We start from the raw sequence: 21,524 nt of genomic DNA, 5'->3' as shown, positions 1-21,524 counted from the left end.
GAGGTCAGGCGCTCTGCCCCGCCTTGGCCTCCAAAGTGTTGAGATTACAGGTGTGAGCCACCATATCAGGGCCTGGATGGGCTTTTTTTTTTTTTTTTTTAATTATTTTGATTTCAGTACCTCCTTCCAGCTCCCTCAAAGCATCTAAGATGCTTATTCTGCATGGAACATGTAACATTTTATATTCAGAAATTTTTTTAAATGTCTTTTAAGTGACAACAGTGCAATATATTCTTGTACAAAAACAAACACAAAGTCCCCTGTCTCAGCTCTCCTCACTGTCACCTGCTCCCCACAGAAAACCACTGTTACAGTTGAATGTGTCCCTCAGATATTATCTGTACATAAACAGATGTTTATACATCATCTTAGACACATGGGATTGTATGAGATACATTTTGCAACCTATCTTATTTCACAGTAGAAGGAGAGCTTTCAGCAGATGAAGATCCACCCCATTCTTATAAATGGGTGCATTATACATGGGTCTTCCATAATTTAATTCTGCTGTTAGTGGACATTTAGGCAATGTCTCATTATTGTAACACTAGCAAGGCTGTGGTAGATATAATGTATCTGTATCACTGAGGGCTTGCACCAGTACTTGCAGCTTTTTCAAATGGGAGATGAGGGAGTTGGGGAAGAAAACACCTTTGCAATGATGGTTATAACTGGCATATCGATGTATTCATGTGTGTGTGTGTGCATGGTATGTGGGTCCCTCGCTGTGTAGACACAGTGCTGTCCCTCAACTCACATGAATGAGGGAGACAAAGAAGCAATCAAGTCCAGACGGACCACCAACACATCAATCCTTGCTGTAGATGGTAGATTGCCATTTTGCTCAGCACCACCAGCACTGTATCAGGAGTGTCAAATGGCCCTGCTGGCCAAAGGCTGCAATCAAGAGGGTGGTAAGGAAGATGGCTAGACGTGAAACTGCACTCTCCCAGTGGTGGAAGCATTGAGGGGGCCAGAGTCAACCTCCACATATTTGGATCTTGGGAATCAGGCCCCTGAGTATGATGATGGCCAGATTTGCAGGTGTACTGCTTTAAAATAGAGTAGTTCCATCTTAGTCTCGTGGAAATCAGCTTGGGGGCCTTCTAGCCCTGCAGCTCAGAAAAGTGTCAGCCAGGGGGGTGGCAGCCCCTTTGTACAGAGCACCATGGGGGTTGGGGGGGGAGGACAAGGCAACATGTCAAACCCATCAAGGAGGCTTTGTGACCCCAATGATATTTTTTGCAGAACGTGGTGGATTTTCGATGTAACCACAATGACATCCGCCTTGCAGTAGGCAGAACAGATGCAATTGCACAAGTTCTGGAGAAACTTTCTGTAGACCAGGTATGCAGAGAGCTGGGTTGGACCTGTCTATCACTGCCAGGTAAGTTCCCAAACCCCACACTGTAGCACTCACTTGGGATGGCATGAAGAAATGTGAACGACTGCACTCCTTTAAGCAAGCTTCTTATTTAAAAAAATATCCAGAAGTAGATAGAGTAAGATAGTAACCAGTTTCTATGCTGATTTAAACTGGTCCATGGAAATGGAAAATTTTAATGTAGACTAAAGACATATTCAAAATGCAAAACCGGGCAGAGCAGTGGTAGGAAATTCATCAGGGTTCTGTGCCACTGCTCCTAAGACATGGACTGCAGGGACAACTTGGAATCATGGCTGGGAAATTGCCTGCTGTGTCCCCATCGCCAATTCAGGTCTATGGAGATGTTACTGTTCTTGGAAGGAGTTAGCTTGTCCAGGGCTAGGAACTCTAGAGTTATCAGGGCTTTGTTTTATCTTAATTAGGAATACCAATCAATTTGGCCTCACTTCTGTCACCTTTCTTTTCCTCCACCCCAAGTTCCCCAAGTTCGTCTAGCTGCTGACCTTCTTTCCTGGACTTTTGCAATGGCCTCTTAACTGGCCAACCCCATTTCTGCTCTGGTCCCTTCTAGTGAAAATCTCATCATGCCAACCCCCTGCTTCAACCTGAAAGGACTTCCTGGTGTCCCTAGTAGAATGTCGGGGATCCCTAATGTTGCCTGTGAGGCCCTGCACACTTGGTTTCATAGTCTCTGTCCTCTCGTCCGTCACCTTCTTCACTCCTTCTAGGCTCAGCATCTCTCATTTCTCAAGGGGACCCTAGTCCTTTCCACTTCAGAGCCATTAAATATGCTATTCCCTCAGCCAAGAATGTTCTCACCTGTGCTCTCTGCTTACCAAACTCCTCTCCCTTAAGACCCAGCTTAAGCATCTCCTTCCTGTGGGGTTCAGCTCCTTCCCCCTCCCACTCCCAGACAGTACAGACCACATCCTGCTCTTCTCTGTGTCACCCGGACCTTGGGTATCTGCAGACTGGAGCACAATGGTTTGTTTGCCTGTCCAGCTTGACAACCAAACCCTTGGTCCCTTGAGGAAGGAGGCTTGTCCCTCTCATGTTTACACCAGGGTGCCAAACAGAGGGCTTGGCACATACTTCAGTGGCACACACTTAAGAAATTCTTGCTCAGTAAAAGCTAAAGGAAGGTAGAAGTAGGGTACAGCAGACCAGAGGAGGCTGAGATAGTTCATTCCAAGTAAGAGTGGTCAGGAAAGGCTTCACATATAGTTGGGTTTGAAGATAAAGGAAGAATTAGGAGAGAGGTTGTTTAGAATGAGGCATTTGATATGTCTGATCAAGATCAGCTGATACCATGCTTTAACACATAGTAATGGTATAGTTAAAAACAAAAGGAAGAGGAGGAAGGGGAGAAGGCAGATGTACTCAAAAGCAAGATAAACATCTTCAAGGATGTAGTTGCAGGACAATGGCTGGAATCAGGGGCTGGCTTGCTGGGATCTGTTCTTAGCAAACCATTCTTGGGCCTGGGTCTTGAGGGTCTGTTCTTACTGTAGAGGCACCAAGAGTTTGACTCCTTCAGCTAACAGAGTTTCACAGTGCTTTGCCTATAGAGGAAGGCTGGAGCCAGGCTCTCTTCTTGAAACAGGGATTTGGATCTGGTTTTCTCTTAAAGAGAGCCCACAGCCACCCATGTAAGGCCTAGTTCTGACTGTGGGCCCTGGAAAGTCAGAGGCTACTTTAAAAAACTCAGGAAAAGAGAGAGTAAAGAGAGGAAGAGATTTTCAAAAATTTCTATTCAAGATAACCCTGCACACACACTCAAAATTTAAAGTATACATAAAAAAGACTCAACAAGTGGAATGTGAATTCACTTCCAAAAAGATGCAAATTATTGAACAATTTGAAAAATGTTTGAAACAAAGAGAACAACAAATGTGGAAAATGCAGAAATTAAAGAAGAACAGTTGAAGATGATAAATACTGAGCACACTGGAAATGAACACTCTACATATCAAACTAGGATATACTCTAGGTTGGACATAGTTGAAGGGATACTTAATGAATTGGAAGCTAGCATTGAGAAATTCATAGAGAATGCAACATAGGGAGGTGAAGACAGAAGCAGTTTGAAAAAGCTGTTGAGATGTATATTAGCATGGTGAAGTGTTTAATAGGATTTCAGAAAGGGGAGAACAAAGGGAATATGGAGAAGAAATATGGGAAGAAAGCATGGCTGAAAATTTTTCACAATTAAAGACAAACATTCTCAGATCAAAAATACTCTTAGTGCCAAGTATAAAAACATATACCACTTTGCACATATCAAGGTGAATTATAAACATCAAGAGTAAAGAGAAGAGGGCATCCCAGGAAGCTAGGATGTTTGAAATATAATTGGGAGAATCCTTGTTGCAGTTTGGATTGGGCAGAGAGAGTAAGAAGCTGAACTGTAATGGGGAAAAATGTACACATTTTGGTTACATCTTGCATTGACTCTCTGTCATCCCCTCCCTTGGTGCTGACACATGCTTACTGTAAAACTGACCCAATGATCCCATAGAGTTGATGTTTGTGGTTTCTTTGAATAAACATATAAATTGATCCTTGCAGTCTTAAAACCTGAGAAAGTTACATTTGTTTTATCTGAGTTCCTTTCTAGGGAAACCAACTATCAGGCCTCCCAGATAGTAGCAACGAGCTGAAACTCACCAGATCACTTACTATGAACAATAAGACATCAGACTCTTCACCTGGTATGATGGCCTAACTGACCTCCGGTTTCCTATTGTCCAACCCCTTTTCCTTACTCCTCTCGACTTCCTGTTTTCCCACACATGATTACATGTCTTCCCTGCTATATAAACCCCTTAATTTTAGTCAGGTCAGAGGGATGGATTTGAGACTGATCTCCTATCTCCTTGGCTGCAGCACCTGACTAAATTCTTCTTCCTTGGCAATACTTGTTGTCTCAGTGATTGGCTTACTGTGAGGCGAGCAGAAGGACCTAGATGGATCCCCTGGTGTTTCGGTAACAAAATTGTTTTGGATCTTTAATCTCAATAACACTGAAACAGAAGCGTTCTGAATGCAACTGGAGAGCCAGGATTTGAGTTCAGGAGAGGGGCCAGGGCTGGGGATGTAGCTTTGGGAAGGAGGTGATAAGTTGTGAGAGTGGGTGTCATTGCAAAGGAAGGTGGTGTGGAAAGAACATACAGAAGAGGATATGGAACCTTCAGGGAAGGCTCGTATTGAAGAGCAGGAAATAAAACATTGGCAAGGAATCCAGGTAGTGCAGGAAATTCAGAATGGGGCTTGAGAAGGTGGAAAAAGTTCACAGGGGTGGTTTGGGCTATAAGAGAGGCACAGAGAGGACATCAAAGCCTGTGGCAGGTAGAGATTGTAAACTCCCGTCTGCCCCTGACCCACATGAGGATGTCACACGTTTGCCATTGGTGGATGATAAGACGAGGAAGACTCACAGGAGAAAGGCCAACAAGGGAGGGTAGGGGCAGCATGGGGAATTGTGGAGGGTTATGTCAGATGAAGTGATGTTGACTTCCGAGCTTCATTCATTATTCACTCATTTAAATATTTCTGCTATTCACTTTTTAAAAAAAAAGTTTTGAAAACATTTTAATATAGAACAATATGCCAAATAATATAAAATGCCCACTTTTCATAAGTGTTAGCATTTTGTCGCATTTCCTTCACATGAACATTATAGATAAAATTGTACCCTCCCAAGGACCACCCCACCCTCCTTCTCATCAAAAGCTAAATTTGGAGTTTTGTTCATTAATTATGACAGAAAGATGGTAAGTTTTTTAATTTTTAATTTGTTAACCTTTCCTATGGAGCTGAGAGAGAAGGATGCCGAATGTCCAATGAGTGTGGATTTGTCTATTTCTCCTTTTAATTCAGTTCATATTTTGTCTCCTATATTTTGAAGCTTTGTTATTAGGTGCATACACATTTAGAATTGTGTCTTCTGGATGAATTTACTCTTTTATCATTATGAAATGTTCGTCTTTACCTCTGCCTCTGGTAATACTTTGTTTTGAAGTCTACCTTTTATTCATAAGGAACACAGCTTTCTTTTTTTTTTTTTTTTTTTTTGAGATGGAGTTTCCCTCTTGTTGCTCAGGTTGGAGTGCAATGGCACGATCTTGGCTCACTGCAACCTCCACCTGCCAGGTTCAAGCTATTCTCCTGCCTCAGCCTCCCGAGTAGCTGGGATTACAGGCATGTACCACCACGTCCAGCTAATTTTGTATTTTTAGTAGAGACAGAGTTTCTCCATGTTGGTCAGGCTGGTCTCGAACTCCCAACCTCAGGTGATCCACCCACCTCGGCCTCCCAAAGTGCTGGGATTACAGGCGTGAGCCACCGTGCCTGGCCAGAAACATAACTTTCTTATGCTCCCCATTTGCATAATGTATCTTTTCCTTTTTCTTTTTTTTGAGACAGAGTCTAGCTCTGTTGCCCAGGCTGGAGTGCAGTGGTGCGATCTTTTCTCACTGCAACCTTTGCCTCCAGGGTTCAAGCAATTCTCCTGCCTCAGCCTCCTGAGTAGCTAGGACTACAGGTGCGTGGCACCATGCCCAGGTAATTTTTATATTTTTAGTAGAGATGGGGTTTCACTATGTTGGCCAGGCTGGTTTTGAACTCCTGACCTCAGGCAATCTGCCCACCTCGGCCTTCCAAAGTGCTGGGATTACAGGCATGAACCACTGCGCCCAGCCTGCATAATGTATCTTTTTCTATCCATTTACTTTCAACTTCCCCTTCTCTGTTTTGAAATTTTTACTAGATACGTATACATGTCTATGTGTATATATATCTATAAATGCTATATAATTTTATTTTCTGAGAGTTTCAAAATACAGAAATGTCATCATATTGTGTGTCTTTGAGCTATGTTGATACATATAGATTTATTTTAAATGCCATGTGGTGTATTATCCTGTGAATGTGCCACAGTTTCATGTTCAGTGGTTCTTGAACCAGAGTGTTCATCTCTCTGGAAGTATATGGAGGCTGTCCTTGGGGATACACATAATTTTAAGGAAATTGTTTTCCAGATTCTCAACTCCCATTGGTTCTTTTCATAAAATGGACCTGCCCAAGAACAAGTCCCTGTGTTAGGCTTTGTGCTGGTTCTCCTTTCTGGTCTATTCTTTCATGATTATTTTATTTCCCACTTAAAAACTGAAAGGCAAACTTCCCACCCTCCTGTTCCTTACTATGCCCCAGAGGTGGGCGCATAATCCTCTGGGCCACCAATAAAAAGACAAATCCAAACATTTTTCATGTAATTTCCATCCGTTAGAAATTGCCAAAGAATGCATTTCTCCTGAGCAGAGTCCCCAGTATCCAGGTAGAGTCATCTGGGGACCGGGCATGGTGGCTCACGCTTGTAATCCCAGCACTTTGGGAGGCCGAGGTGGGCGGATCACGAAGTCAGGAGATCCAGACCATCCTGGCTAACACGGTGAAACCCCATCTCTACCAAAAATACAAAAAATTAGCCAGGCGTGGTGGCGGGCGCCTGTAGTCCCAGCGACTCGGGAGGCTGCGGCAGGAGAATGGCGTGAACCCGGGAGGCGGAGCTTCCAGTGAGCCGAGATCGTGCCACTGCACTCCAGCCTGGACGACAGAGCGAGACTCCGTCTCAAAAAAAAAGAAAAAAAAAGAGTCATCTGGGAGGGATGCAGGAGGCAGAGTGCCTCACAGCAGACTTTGGGGCCTCATCCCTCTACTCAGCTCTCTATCATCGAGCTAGAATTCAGAGGTGAGACAGTCATTATGAGGATGCATAGTAACATGTTCATTATGATTACAAAAGGCATCAGAATTCTTTTTTTTTTTTTTAAACAGAAATTAAGTCTGAGTTGTTAATTGGTTTCAATTGAAGACCAGCTTTGCCAGTGAGGTTAATGGCAGTATTTTAATTTTCCTTGAATCCAGTGAGCTAAATCTTTTAGCTCCAAGGTTTTGATGAGAATCAAGTTTAGCGCTAAAGAAACAGATTAGAAAAAGAAAAAAAAAAAGAAAACACTTTTAACAAGTTTAAAATCTATGGTAAGATAAAAGCATTTTGGCCTGGTGTGGTAGCTCATGCCTGTAATCCCAGCACTCTGGGAGGCCGCAGTGGGCAGATCACAAGGTCAGGAGTTTGAGACCAGCCTGGCCAACATGGTGAAACCCCATCTCTACTAAAAATACAAAGAAAATTTAGCCGGGCATGGTGGCAAGCACCTGTAATCGCGGCTACTTAGGAGGCTGAGGCAGGAGAATTGCTTGAACCCAGGAGGTGGAGGTTGCAGTGAGCCGAGATCACACCACTGCACTCCAGCCTGGGCAACAGAAAAAAAAGAAAGAAAGAAAAAAAGATAAAAGCATTATATCACAATATTGTTTGTATTGGAATTTGTCTTGAAATTAAATTAAAAATATTTCTAATACCCCAACACTTTCCCAAGTTAATCAATTTCAGCAATCGTTTTTAAGTGAAAGAAGAATGGTGTCATTGATGACTACTTGGTAGGCTTCAGTAAAGTCTAGTTTAGGGCTTCCAAAACCCGAGAAAGTGAATAAATCTAAAAATGGTAACAAACCCATGTGCAGGTCAGTGGTTCCCAAGTGCTTGCTTTCAACAAAATTGGAAGAAGGCTTTCTAGATTTGGCAACTATCATGTGTTGAATTGTGTCCCCCCCAAGTACATTTGTTGAAGTTAACTCTAGCATCTCAGAATGTGACCTTATTTGGAGACAAGGTCCTTACAGAGGTAATCAAGTTCAAATGAGGCCAATAGAATGGGTCCTAATTCAATATAACTGGTGTCCTTATGGAAAGGGGCAATCAGGACACACACACGGAGAACATCATCTGAAAACAAGGCAGAGATGGGGTGATGTTTCTACAAGCCAAGGAATGCCAAAGATTGCCAGCAACTGACTAGAAGCTAGGTGAGAGGCATGGAACAAATTCCTTCTCTAGCCCTCAGAAGGAACACACCCAACTGACACCTTGATCCTGAAATTCTAGCTTCTAGAACTGTGAGGCAATAAATTTCTTTTGTTGAAGCCACCTAGTTTGTGGTACTTTGTTAAAACAGCCCTGGCAAACTAATACAGCAACTAATAGATCATTAAAATTAATTGTTGATGATAGATAACATTGTCTCCCTCCCTCCCTCCCTCCCTTCCTTCCCTCCTTCCCTCTCTCTTTCTCTCTCTCTTTTTCCCTTTCTCCCTTTTTCTCTCTCTCTCTCTCTCTCTTTCCTCCTTGGAGAAAGGGTCTTGCACTTTTGCCCAGGCTGGAGTGCAGTGGAGTCACTGCAGCCTCAACCTCCTGGGTTCAAACAATCCTCCCACCTCAGCCTCCCAAGTAGCTGGGACTATGGGTGCACACCATCACACCTGGCTAAATTTTTGTAGAGATGGGTGTTCACCATGTTGCCCAGGCTGGTCTTGAACTCCTGGACTCAAGGAATCCAACCATCCACCTTGGCCTCCAAAATGCTGGGATTACAGACATGCGCCACTGCACCTGGTTCATGCTTTTGTCTTTTTGAAAAAAAAAAAAAAAAAAAAGGAAAAAGTTAAAAGATTTAGTGATTCTGCTGTAACAAAGCCAACTATTTATTTATGGAGACAAAATTTCTCAGTACTTACATTGTATGACAAACAAAAACAAAACAAAATTAATGCTGAACTCTGTCTCATTCTAGCAATCAATAAATAAAATAAATCCTGTTATTTTATGGGTTCGTTAATTAATTGGACCCCAAAATTCATTTGTGGGTATTCCATTTCATTAAGAGCTGAATTTTCCCCCAAAGTTATTTTTTAAAAAGCTTTTTTTGAGATAATTGTAGATTGACATGCACATACAAGAAAGGGTACAGAGAATTCCATACCCTTCACCCAGTTTCCCCTAACAAAGGTTACTTTTATGTTTATTTATTTATTTTTAGAGACAGAGTCTTCTTCTGTTGCCCAGGCTGGAGTGCAGTGGTATGATCTTGGCCCACTGCAACCTCCGCCTCCTGGATTCAAGTGAGTCTCTTGCTTCAGCCTCCCTAGTAGCTGGGATTACAGGCATCCGCCATCATACCTGGCTAATTTTTGTATTTTTAGTAGAGACGGGATTTCACCATGTTAGCCAGGCTGGTCTCGAACTCCTGAACTCTAGTGATCTGCCTGCCTCGGCCTCCCAAAGTGCTGGGATTACAGGTGTGAGTCACCATGCCCGGCCAAAGGTTACTTTTAATTTTCATTAATTTTGAAGACTTGTAGTTTATTTATGCTATAAAGGACAATTGTGCACTATTAATAGTCGCAATGATGACATAATCTAAGACTTTTAATATTTAGAAACTTATGGTTGCAGGAAACTAAAAATTCATGTCATATGCTTTTTTGGCAGAGAAGTATGAAATATTGATCAATATAAGGTCCTTAAGCATATGCACCTATTATATTAAACTTTTATGGAGGAAGTAGAATAGAATTCATAAGTCCATTTGTTTTTACTCTTTTTTTTTTTGAGACAGAGTCTCACTCTGCCGCCCAGGCTGGACTGCAGTGCCACAATCTCCACTCACTGCAACCTCTGCCTCCTTGGTTCAAGTGATTCTCGTGTCTCAGCCACCCGAGTAGCTGGGATTACAGGTGTGCACTACCACACCCAACTAATTTTTGTATTTTTAGTAGAGATGGGATTTCACCCCTTTGGCCAGGTTGGTCTTGAACTCTTGGCCTCAACTGATCTGCCTGCCTGGGCTTCCCAAAATGCTGGGATTACAAGTGTGAACCATCGTGCCTGGCCTAGAATTCATAAGTTTAAGGAGAAAAAGGAGTGATGAAAAATTTCCAAAAGTTAAGAACTTTTTCTTGTATTTTAAAAATGAGTGACGGTTGAAACAAAATTGATATATTATTTATGTGCTATTAGAAATAATTAAAAAGAATAAGGTTTCATTTTAAAAATCAACATTTACTTTGGAAATTATACCCTTTATAGTGATGAAAAATGTCTGATGTCAAGTTAAAAGTGAGTAAAGAAGTACATTCATTTTATAACAGCATTTTTCACAGTAGCTAAAATGTGGTAGCAACCCAAGTGTTTATTACTGAATGAATAGATAAACAAAATGTGGATTCAGGCATCTCTCTTCTGGGCTCATACCCAAAGGAAATGAAATCACCACCTCACCAACGTATTTGTACTCCTGTGTTTATTGTAGCATTATTCATAATAACCAAGAGATGGAGACAACCTAGACGACCATCAATGGATGAATGGGTTAAGAAATTGTCACCTGCACATTGTGCACACGTACCCTAAAACTTAAAGTATAATAATTAAAAAAAAAGAAAAAAGAAAAAAAGAAACTGTGGTTGGATATATACAAGGGAATTCAGCCTTAAAAAAGGAGATACCATTTGCCATAACCTAGATGGGCCTGGAGGACATTATACTAAATGAAATAAGCCAGACACAGAAAAAAAATATTGCATGATCTTACTTGTATGTGGAATCTTTTATTTATTTATTTTCTTAGACGGAGTCTCACTCTGTTGCCCACGCTGGAGTGCAGTGGTGCAATTTTGGCTCACCGAAACCTCTGCCTCCTGGGTTCAAGTAATTCTCCTGCCTCAGCCTCCTGAGTAGCTGGGACTACAGGCACCTGCCACCACACCTGGCTAATTGTATTTTTAGTAGAGATGGGGTTTTGCCATGTTGGCCAGGCTGGTCTCAAACTCCTGACCTCAGATGATCCACCTGCCTTGGCCTCCCAAAGTGCTGGGATTACAGGTGTGAGCTACCATGCCTGGCCTGTGGAATCTTTTAAAAAGGTCAAATATATAGAGAATAAAACAGTGGTTATCAAGATTGGATTAGGAAAGAGGAAATGGGGAGATGTAGGCCTAAGGATACGAAGTAGCAAACATATAGGATGAACAAGTCAAATAAAGTACAACATGAAGACTATAGTTAATAGTAGTGTATTATTCCAGGATTTTTGCTAGATGAGCATAGTTGCTTTTGCTACAGGAGGAAATAAATGGATAACTGAGATGATGGATAAGTCAATTTGTTTCACTATAGTATCCATTCTACTAAATATGTGTGTCTTATACCATTATGTTGTATATACCTTACATATACACAATCAAATTTATTTAAACAAACAAAATGTGGTATATACATAGAGTGGAATATTATTCAGCCTTAAAAGGGAAGTTCTGATACATGCCACAATATGCATGAATCTTGAGGATATTATGCTAAGTGAATTAAGCCAGTCACAAAAAACCAAATACTGTATGATTCTATGTATTTGAGGTATTTAAAGTAGTCAAAATAATAGAGACAGAAAGTAGAATGGTGGTTGGGACAGGCTGGGGAGAGGGAGGAGTGGGAGTTATGTTTAACGGTTATAGAGTTTTAGTTTTTCTAGATGAAATGAGTTACAGAGAAGGATGGTGGTGAAGGCTGCGCAACAACGTGCATGAACTTAATACCACTGAACTGTACACTTAAAATGTTAAAATGGTAAGATTGTTATGTGTATTTTGCCACAATAAATATATATATATATTTTAGAGACAGAGTCTAGCTCTGTCAACCAGGTTGAGTGCACTGGTGTGGTAACAGCTCACTGCAGCCTCCAACTCCTGAGCCTCCAACTCCTAGGCTCAAGCAGTCCTCCTGCCTCAGCCTCCCAAAGTGCTGAGATTACAGGTGTGAGCCATTCACTGTTCCTTGCTAAATCTTTTTTTTTTTTTTTTTTTTTGAGACAGAGTCTCACTCTGTCACCCAGGCTGGAGTGCAGTGGTGCGATCTTGGCTCACTGCAAGCTCCACCTCCTGGGCTTAAGCGATTTTCCTACTTCAGCTTCCTGAGTAGCTGGGATTACAGGCACGTGCCACCATGCCTGGCTAATTTTTGTATTTGCAGTAGAGACAGAGTTTTGCCATGTTGGCCAGACTGGTCTCGAACTCTTGACTTCAAGTGATCCACCTGCCTAAGCCTTCCTAAGTGTTGGGATTACAAGCATGAGCCACCACACCTGGCCTAAATTTTTTTTTTTTAATGAGTGAAGGAGTCCATAGTCTTTCATACTTTGGGGTGATACAAGAACAGGAAAAAGGTTTAATGACAACTGCCACTTTTATTTATTCATTCCTTTGTTGATGTACTTTTGGGCTGGGTTTTGCTGTTATAAGCTAAACTACAATGGACATCCTTGTATACATTCCCTAGAGTCCAAGTACAAGATTTTCTCTAGGGTGTTTTCGTGGAAAAGGAATGACTTGAGGAGTATGGCAACCTTGTGAGAAATGACTGATTTGAAAGACGTGCCCCATAGCTTTTGATACACTTTTCTCCAAAGTCATGGTTCCAGTCCACACTCACACCAGCTGTGGAGGAGTTTTCATTTACCCACGAGCTTTGTTATTTCTGGTTTTGTCAGTCTTTTTAATTCTGCCAATCTGATAAGGTGTGATGGTATCTCGTTGTTTAAACTTGCACCTCTCTTATTGAGACTGAGCATCTGGCCCCATGTTTGCTGGCTATTCAGCTTTCCTCTTCTGCAGACTGCCCGTTTGTCCACTGCTCTGTTTCAGTAACTTCCATATACCAAGAACTGTCTGCCTTCCATAACTCACATCACTTAAACTACTAATTTTGTTGATGCTTACAGAACCTGATTTCCTTCCAACCAATTGTGCTCTCCTAATTCCAACAACCAAAAGAAGCTTCAACTCTTCTTTTTATTCAGAGCCCTCCTGAGTCCTGTCCTACTCACAGTAAAGGCTCTGGCAAAATAAATAAATAAATAAATAAATAAATAAATAAATAAATAAATAAATCATGGGGAAAAATACACTGCATCCAAAAAAGGCTCATTTCTTTTTCTTTCTTTCTCTCTCTCTCTTTTATGCGTATGTGACAATTTGTTATCTTAAAACAGTTTACCCAAAATAGAAACCTTGCAAAGCCAGTGGAAATTTTTCTTTTTGCATAAGATGGTTAATTCTTTTGAGTGCTGGCCTGGGATCCATGAAATAACCTCAACTCGACCATAAAGCTTTTCACTCCCACGTTATGCAAACGGTGACGACCTTGTTGGTGGCAAGCCCCCCGTGTGACTTTCCGAGGGGATCTGAGTGGTGCAAGCTGGAGGACGCAGTGATGGAAACATTGCGAGAGGGAAGGCGACTGTTTCCACCCACTTACCCTCAGAGCATGAGGGCTGGGCGAAGGCTGACTCCTGTAGGGGGTGACCTATTTCTAGGACTATAGAAGGAGAGGTGTGGACCTGGAAAGAGGAAGGAAAGACCACGGCAAGGAAATTCAAGAAGTGAGAGAAGTCAAGGGCTCTCTCCTCCCTTCCTCTTTGTCCTTGGCCTGCAGCAAGTCCTCTTTCTCTTTTTGTGGGGACAGACAAGAGGATTTCTTAGTATGGTTTACACCTTCCCAGTAGAGCAGGAAAAAGAGGAACGAGCTGCTCCCTCCACACGTCAGAGGCTGAGGTCAACTGCCCTTTGCGGAGGGCACGTTGGCTCACACACGTAATCCCAGCACTTTGGGAGGCCGTGACGGGAGCATCACTTGAGCCCAGGAGTTGGAGACCGGCCTGGGCAACATAGTGAGGCCCCATCCTCCGGCTTGCACCACTCAAATTCCCTCGGAAAGTCACACGGGGAGCTTGCCACCAGCAAGGTCGTCAGTTTGCAAAACATGGGAGTGAAAAGCTTTATGGTCGAGTGTAGGTTATTTCATGGATCCCAGGCCAGCACCCAAAAGAATTAACCATCTTGTGCAAAAAGAAAATTTTCCACTATTTTTTTAAAGTTTCTATTTTGGGTAAATCATTTCAAGATAACAAATTGGAGAGAGAGAGAGAGAAAAATTAGCCTTTTTAAGATGCAGTTTATTTTGCCCCATGATGTTTTTGTTTTTACCAGAGCCTTTACTGTGAGTAGGACAGGACTCAGGAGTCCTCTGAACAAAAAGAAGCGTTGAAGCTTCATTTGGTTGTTGGAATTAGGAGAGCACAATTGGTTGGAAGGAAAGCAGTTTCTCTCAAAAAAAAAAAAAAAAAAAAAAAAGCCAGCGTGCTGGTGCGGGTCCATGGTCCAAGCTACTTGGGAGGCTGAGGTGGGGGGATCGCTTGAGCCCGGAAGTCGAGGCTGTAGTGAGCCGTGATTGCACCACTGCACTCCAGCCTGGGCGACAGAACAAGACCCTGTCTCTTAAAACAAACAAACAAGAAACAAAACAAAACAACAAAAAAAATCATTTGGGAATGTTTCTGCGCGTGCCCAGAAGCAGAGCCTGTGCCCCACAGTCAGCTTCTTACTTGGAGGGTAGAGAACGGTGCTTCCCCACGCTACTGTGCAATGGAGAGGAGCTATGTGAAGCTGGCCTATGGGTGGGGTTTGCAGGCTTCGTCCGGCTTCATCGCCGGCTGCTGACCCGGCACCAATTCCTGTTCTGCAGGTCCCACCGCAGAGGGGCACGCCAGCCATGAGGACAGATGAGGGAACTCGTGATGCCACGATGGGGGTGCCAGGATGCGGTGGGTGCGGTCGCGGACAGGCGCACGAGGAGCCCAGCGGAGCGCCACCCGGAGCAGGCGCGGAGGAGGGCTGGGGAGGGCCACCAAGGCGACGAGAGCCGGTGTGCCTGAATCAGCCTAAAGGAGACGGAGGAGGAGTGTGGTGGGCGCAGGGGCAGGGAGCCGGGGGAAGGGCGGGGGGCTAGCCCAGGCTGAAGGCAGGCAGGAGCAGGGCCGCGATGTCAGACCAGAAACGGCAGCAGTGTCTTTGGGAACCTAGCACCAACCGCACCGGTGGAGACAGGGTCGGCTGTAGAGGAGGTGGGGCCGGGTCCCAGCTAAGTAAGGCGGTGGATCTTGCAGCCCTTCCATCCTCAGCCGCTCATTCTGCGCAAATCTCGGGGCCAGCCTTGGTGGAGCCGTAAAGCGTCCACCAGAGCCTGGATCCCTCCGCCACCTTTCCCATGAATTCACCTTTCTGTACACAGCAAGCGCCTGAGCAGAGACGGCCGACAAGTTTCCCACTGTTACCCCAGGAAACCGCGGCTCCTGAGGAGGTCAGGGCCTGGGCAGGGAGCAGAGCTCAGCGCGCCGTACTGAGGCAGAAACGGGGTCCAGAGAGGGTGGGGTGGGGGTACAGGAAAGGGTCGCCCGAAGGTCCCTGCCGCAGGGAGGACAGAGGAGGGATCTAGAATTCGTAGGGAGAAGAAAACTCAGAAAAGATCCGGCCCAGCGCATTTATTTTACAGAGGAAGAAAAACTGAGGCCCATGGAGGGTGAGCACTGCAGGTAACTAGGCACTAGCAGCAGGGACACTTCGTATCTCGCCTGTTACCCGCGTCCAGCAAAATCTGATGCCTTGTCGGCCCAGCAGGGGGCGGTGCTGCTTTAGTTTTGGCCTGGTCGGGGTTGAGCGGAGGAGGGAGCGACTTCGAATTCAGTCTGCACCGGACTGACCTCGAGCAGAAACGAAGTGGGTGTACGTTACCGTCTTCCATCTGGAGGCCCGGCCAGCCTCCATCTTCGCCCTAGCCCCTACAGCCTCGCCCCTGGCTGGGGCGCCAGCTCTCCAATTTCTCACCCTCACCACCAGGAGGTACTTATCTTATCACAGGCTCACTTAGATTACCACTAGGAAATTACCACTCGGGTGGGGTGGAGGTGCGGCGGGATTCGCATTTTGCAAGGGATCAAAAGAGCAGCTAATTATGGCATTTCTAGCCCAAGGAACTGGCCAGAGATATTGCGGGTAGGCCCCTTAACCTCCCAGCATCTCGCAGTATCTACCAATTAGTGCTGAGCCTCCTGTGCAATGCATCCGTCTATAGATATGGCCAGAATGGGCCGGGCGCGGTGCGCGGTGGCTCACTGCTGTAATTCCAACACTTTGGCAGGCCAAGGCGGTCGGATCACCAGAGGTCAGGAGTTCGAGACCAGCCTGGCCAACATGGCGAAATCCCGTCTCTACTTAAAAACAAAACAAAACAAACAAACAAAAAAAAACTAGCCGGGTGTGATGGCGCAAGCCTGTAGTCCTAGCTACTCAGGAGGCTGAGGCAGAAGACTCGTTTGAACCCTGGAGGCGAAGGTTGCAGCGAGTGGAGATCGAGTCACTGCACTCCAGGCTGGGCGACAGAGCGAGACTCCCATCTCAAAATAAATAATAATAATAATAATTTTTAAAAAAGAAAGAAATGGCCAGAATGTCAAAGCTTTAATGGTGGGTAGAAGTCCCCAGACTTGAGAGTCTTCGTTCTCCCAACTCTCCTTCCCTGTCAGACAGTGCGAAGGGACTGGAATGGAGAACCTGAGCGGTCCTGGGTGCCGGGGCCCCGACCGGTTCTGAGCTGGTCCCCTGGTCGGGACGGCTGGGCAGAGGTGCCGAGGGGCTGCGGGCGGCCCTTCGCTGGCTCATTCGCATCCGCAGCCCTTCAAGAAGGCCATGGGCCCGCAGGGAGGAAGAGGTGAGCACCCGGCAGGAAGGAGATGGGCTTGGGGGCTCGGGGCGTGCCCTGGGGCAGGTGGAGCGTCCGGCCTCTGATGTCCCGCGCAGGACACTGAGGTCGCGGTGCAGAGAAGGGTCGGCGTGAGGATCTGACAGCCTTGCGCGCGCTGGAGACGGGGAAAGGCTCGCAGCATTAAGGTGCGGGGCGAGGGTGCGGGAGCCAAGGTCCCTCTGAGGTTCTTTTGGCTTATTCACCGATTTCATTCCGCTCTTGGTTTTAGTTTTCCTGCGCTGGCTCTGTGGGTGCTTGGAACCAGAGCCCCTTAGTCGAAGCGTTTCCTGCTGCCAGCTACCACCAAGTCCTTAGGCCGAGGCCGTTTCTCTCCTGGTGATGTGAATCCTCGTTTTGTTGTTGTTGTTGTTTACTGAAGTCCTGGGCTGATTAGACACAGCAATGGAAGCTGGGGGTGGCCTGGGCCGTGCATTGAATTTATGACTTTAGCAAGTCCCTAAATTCCTCTCTGCCTCACTTTTGCTGTCTTTTTTAGGTTAAAAATATTTTGGAGAATAGAAAACAAAACAAAACAAAAATAATGGCTTATAGTGCCAATATGGAATTATAGTCACTCCTAACATTTTGGTATATTGTTTTGCATTTGCTTTGTTTTTATCCTATGCTTATGTATTTTTAATTTTTTTCCATCACTGTCATCATATTTCCTATTCGGGTCTCCAGCCTGCTTTAAAAATTTTTTAATCGTAAATTTCCATAAAAATTTTATTTCAGCCAATTTCTTTTATAACACGTTCTTCATGAATCTTATCTGATATCTGCATGATATTCCGCTCATACTTTGCCCAATTAATTAGACATTAAGGTCGTGTGTACTTTTTAAATTATGATACAGTAATTTCTAAATAGTGTATAATTTCAATTTTTGTTTCTTAGTTATCATAACAGTTCTTAAAAGGTGATAACAAATTTTTAAGTGGATATATTTTTCCCCCTTCCTTGGTTTATAATTTTATTGCTCTGTGGTCTGAGAATGTGGCTGTATTTACGCTTTTTGAAATTGAAGTTTTTGATTGATGGTTGATTTCGTAAATAAGTTTAGGCACAGTTTTGTATAAATGATTGGGCACAAAATTATTTATATTAGATCAAGCTTTGTAAAATGTATTATCCGTATCTGCTATGTCTTTTTAAAATTTTTATCTACTTCATCTAATTTCTGAAAGAGCTGTTTTTCAAATGTGTTTGTGGATTTACTATTTCCTCTTTATATTTCTTCTTTTTTGTTTTTTTTTTTTGAGACGGAGTCTCGCTCTGTCGCCCAGGCTGGAGTGCAGTGGCAAGATCTCGGCTCACTGCAAGCTCCGCCTCCCGGGTTCACGCCATTCTCCTGCGTCAGCCTCCCGAGTAGCTGTGGTTACTGGCACCCACCACCACGTCCGGCTAATTTTTTGTATTTTTTAGTAGAGACGGGGTTTCACCGTGTTAGCCAGGATGGTCTCCATCTCCTGACCTCGTGATCCGCCCACCTCGGCCTCCCAAAGTGCTGGGATTACAGGCGTGAGCCACCGCGCCCGGCCTCCTGTTTATATTTCTAACAGTTTGTGCATTATATATTTTAAAGTGCTGTTATGGAGTACAAAAACCACATGGCTGTTAAAGTAATAAACAAAGAAACATTTTGGCTTATATATCTTTTTGTGCATTTGAATTATTTTCTTGGTTTGAATTTTTAGAAGGAAATGGCTGTCAAGGCAAGTTGGCCTTTTAAAGATTTGACAGGTGTATACTGTTGGCTGCATCAGAGTTCTTCTTTCACTAAACCCTGGTCAGCCCCAGGAATTAAAAAAAAATTACACACACACACACACACACACACACAGACACACGCATATAGTAAGTCTTCACTGTCATCCATAGGTTCTTGGAAACTGCAACTTTAAGCCAAACAACATATAATAAAACCAATTTTTCAGTCAACATTGTAACAAAACAACATTGATTGAAAAAATACTTTCTGAGGATCTGCTGTATGTTATTTTGCTTAAAATCACAGTTTCCAAGAACCTACACATGATGTTAAGTGAGGACTTAGTATGTGTGGAGTGTGTGTGTGTACATGTATCAGTGTTATTTTGAGAGAAGCAAGAAGTGGGATAATTTTTACAATCTCCTTTGATTTTTATTGTGGTTGACGGTTTTTCTGTAGATCTGTAATCACTTGAATTTTCTTTTTTGTGTGTGGATTGTCTGTTCTTGTCCTTTTGTGCTTCTGGTTTCTAACTTTTAACTCAAGGAGGTTAATGTCTTTCAGCTCTTAACACTGTAGGAATTACGTTGCTATTTCTTCTACCACAAAACACCTTATTGAAAAAGAAAAACTCCGGCACACCAAACCGATGCCTCAAATTCACCCTAACTGCCCCTGCTCCCCCTGGATCTTAGCAGAAATTTCAGTGTGGCTAACAAAGCAGATAGAGTTCCTATGGGGCCTAAAGCTTATGCAATTTGGGAAACTTCTTTAACCATTTTATTTTTTTGAGTGGTGAGATTTTAGCATATTTTGGCTAAAATATGGGAAAAAATAATGCCCAGTGAGATTACATGATTTTCCTGGGATTGATAGATTCATGTCTCAATTTCCCGCAGAGAAAGGGAGTGGGGTGGTGAGGAAGGGAAAGTGGTATGGAGAGCTAGGACCCTTTGCCTTCTTTCAGGATAAGAAAGAAAAGGAATAGCCGAGCTTGCCATACGCAAGTGGCCCCATTCATTTGTAATATTCCTTCGGTATCCTTTTATTGTCTGTGAGATCCATAGTGATGATCTCTCTTTTGTTTCTGATATGAGTAATTTTTGCCTTCTCTCTTTTTTTCTTGATTAGGTTGACTACAGGTTTACCAATTTTATTGATCTTTTCAAAGAAACAGCTTTTGTTTTATTTTCTCTATTGTTTCCTGTTTTCAGTTTCATTGATTGCTCTAATTTTTATTATTTTTATTCTTCTGCTTGCTTTAGGCTTGTATTGCTCTTCCTTCTCTTGTTTCCTAAGGTGGAATTTTAGATGGTCAATTTTAGATCTCTTTTTAAAATATATGTATTTAATGCTATAAGTTTCCCTCGAAGTACTGCATTGTTGCATCCCATGAATTTTGAGAAGTTGCATTTTCATTTAGTTCAAAATATTTTAAAATTTCTTTTGAGATGTCTTCTTTGACCCATGTGTTATTTAGAAACACGTTGTTTAATCTTCAAATATTTGGAGATTTTTCAGCTTTCTTTTTGTTATTAATTTCTAGTTTAATTCTGTTGTGGTCTGAGAGCATACTTTATATGATTTCTGTTCATTTCACTTTGTTAAAGTGTGTTTTATGGGACAGAATGCAATCTCTTTTGGTAAATGTTCCATGTGAACTTGGAAGAATATGTATTTTGTTGTTGGATAGAGTATTCTATAAATGTCAATTAGATCAAACTGGTTGAGAGTGCTGTTGAGGTCAATTAAATCATTACTGACTTTCTACCTGCTATATTTACCAATTATTGAGAGATAAGTATTGAAATATCCAACTATAATAGTGACTTTGTGTATTTTTCCTTGCATAGCTATCATTTTTTGTCTCAGGTATTTTGATGCTTTGCTGATACATGCATGCATGTTAAGGATTGTTTTATCGTCTGGGAGAATTGACCCCTTTAATATTATGTAATGTCCTTCTTTATCCCTGATGATTTTCCTTGCTATAAAGTCTGCTTTGTCTGAAATTAGCTACTCAGCTTTCTTTTGATAGTGTTAACATGATATATCTTTCTCTATTCCTTATAACCCATCTGAGTCTTATATTTAAGGTGGGTTTCTTGTAGACAGCATATGGTTAGGCCTTGCTTTTTTACTACTCTGACAATCTCTGTCTTTTACTTGGATATATTTAGACCATTCACATTGAAAGTGATTATTGATATAGTTGGATTAATATCTACTATGTTTGTAACTGTTTTCTATTTGTTACAGTTGTTTTTTGTCACTTCTTTCCCGGGTCCCATCCATTGTAATGACTGTTTATCAATGTTTTCCCAGAGATTGCCTGAGCTCTCAACCAATATCATGTCTAGCTCTGTGTGCAGCAAAATATACTTCCTCATACCTGTGCATAATAAGGCAGGTGCGAAGGTGTTCATGCAGCACTGCCTTTAAAGTGGGAAAACCCAGTCTTCATCAATGGGGCAATAGGAATTTAAATATGGTTCACTGACCTACAGGAATACCAGGAGGCAGTCAAACTAAGCCAATACATCTGTATGTCCTGGAATATAGCAAATTCTGACATATATTGTTAAGTAAAAAATGTTAGCTGCAGTCCAATATATATATATTATAATTCTTTTATGTAAAAATCGTGTGTGTGTGTGTGTGTGTGTGTATGAATGTCTAAATGCCCAGAAAAATGTGTGTCTAAATGCACAGAAAAATCTCTAGGTTTATACAAACTGTGTGGATGGCAGATTTGGGAAAGCAAAGAAATATTAATCATATTTTTTCTGACAAAACTTATATTCATGTATTTGTAAGCTTTAAACACACACACACACACACACACACACACACACACACACACACACAACTTGTTTAAGACCAGACTGGTCAAC

Source organism: Pongo abelii, chromosome 12, assembly GCF_028885655.2.
Source record: "Pongo abelii isolate AG06213 chromosome 12, NHGRI_mPonAbe1-v2.0_pri, whole genome shotgun sequence".
In the NCBI taxonomy this organism is placed as follows: domain Eukaryota; kingdom Metazoa; phylum Chordata; class Mammalia; order Primates; family Hominidae; genus Pongo; species Pongo abelii.
This window is presented reverse-complemented; position numbering follows the sequence as displayed.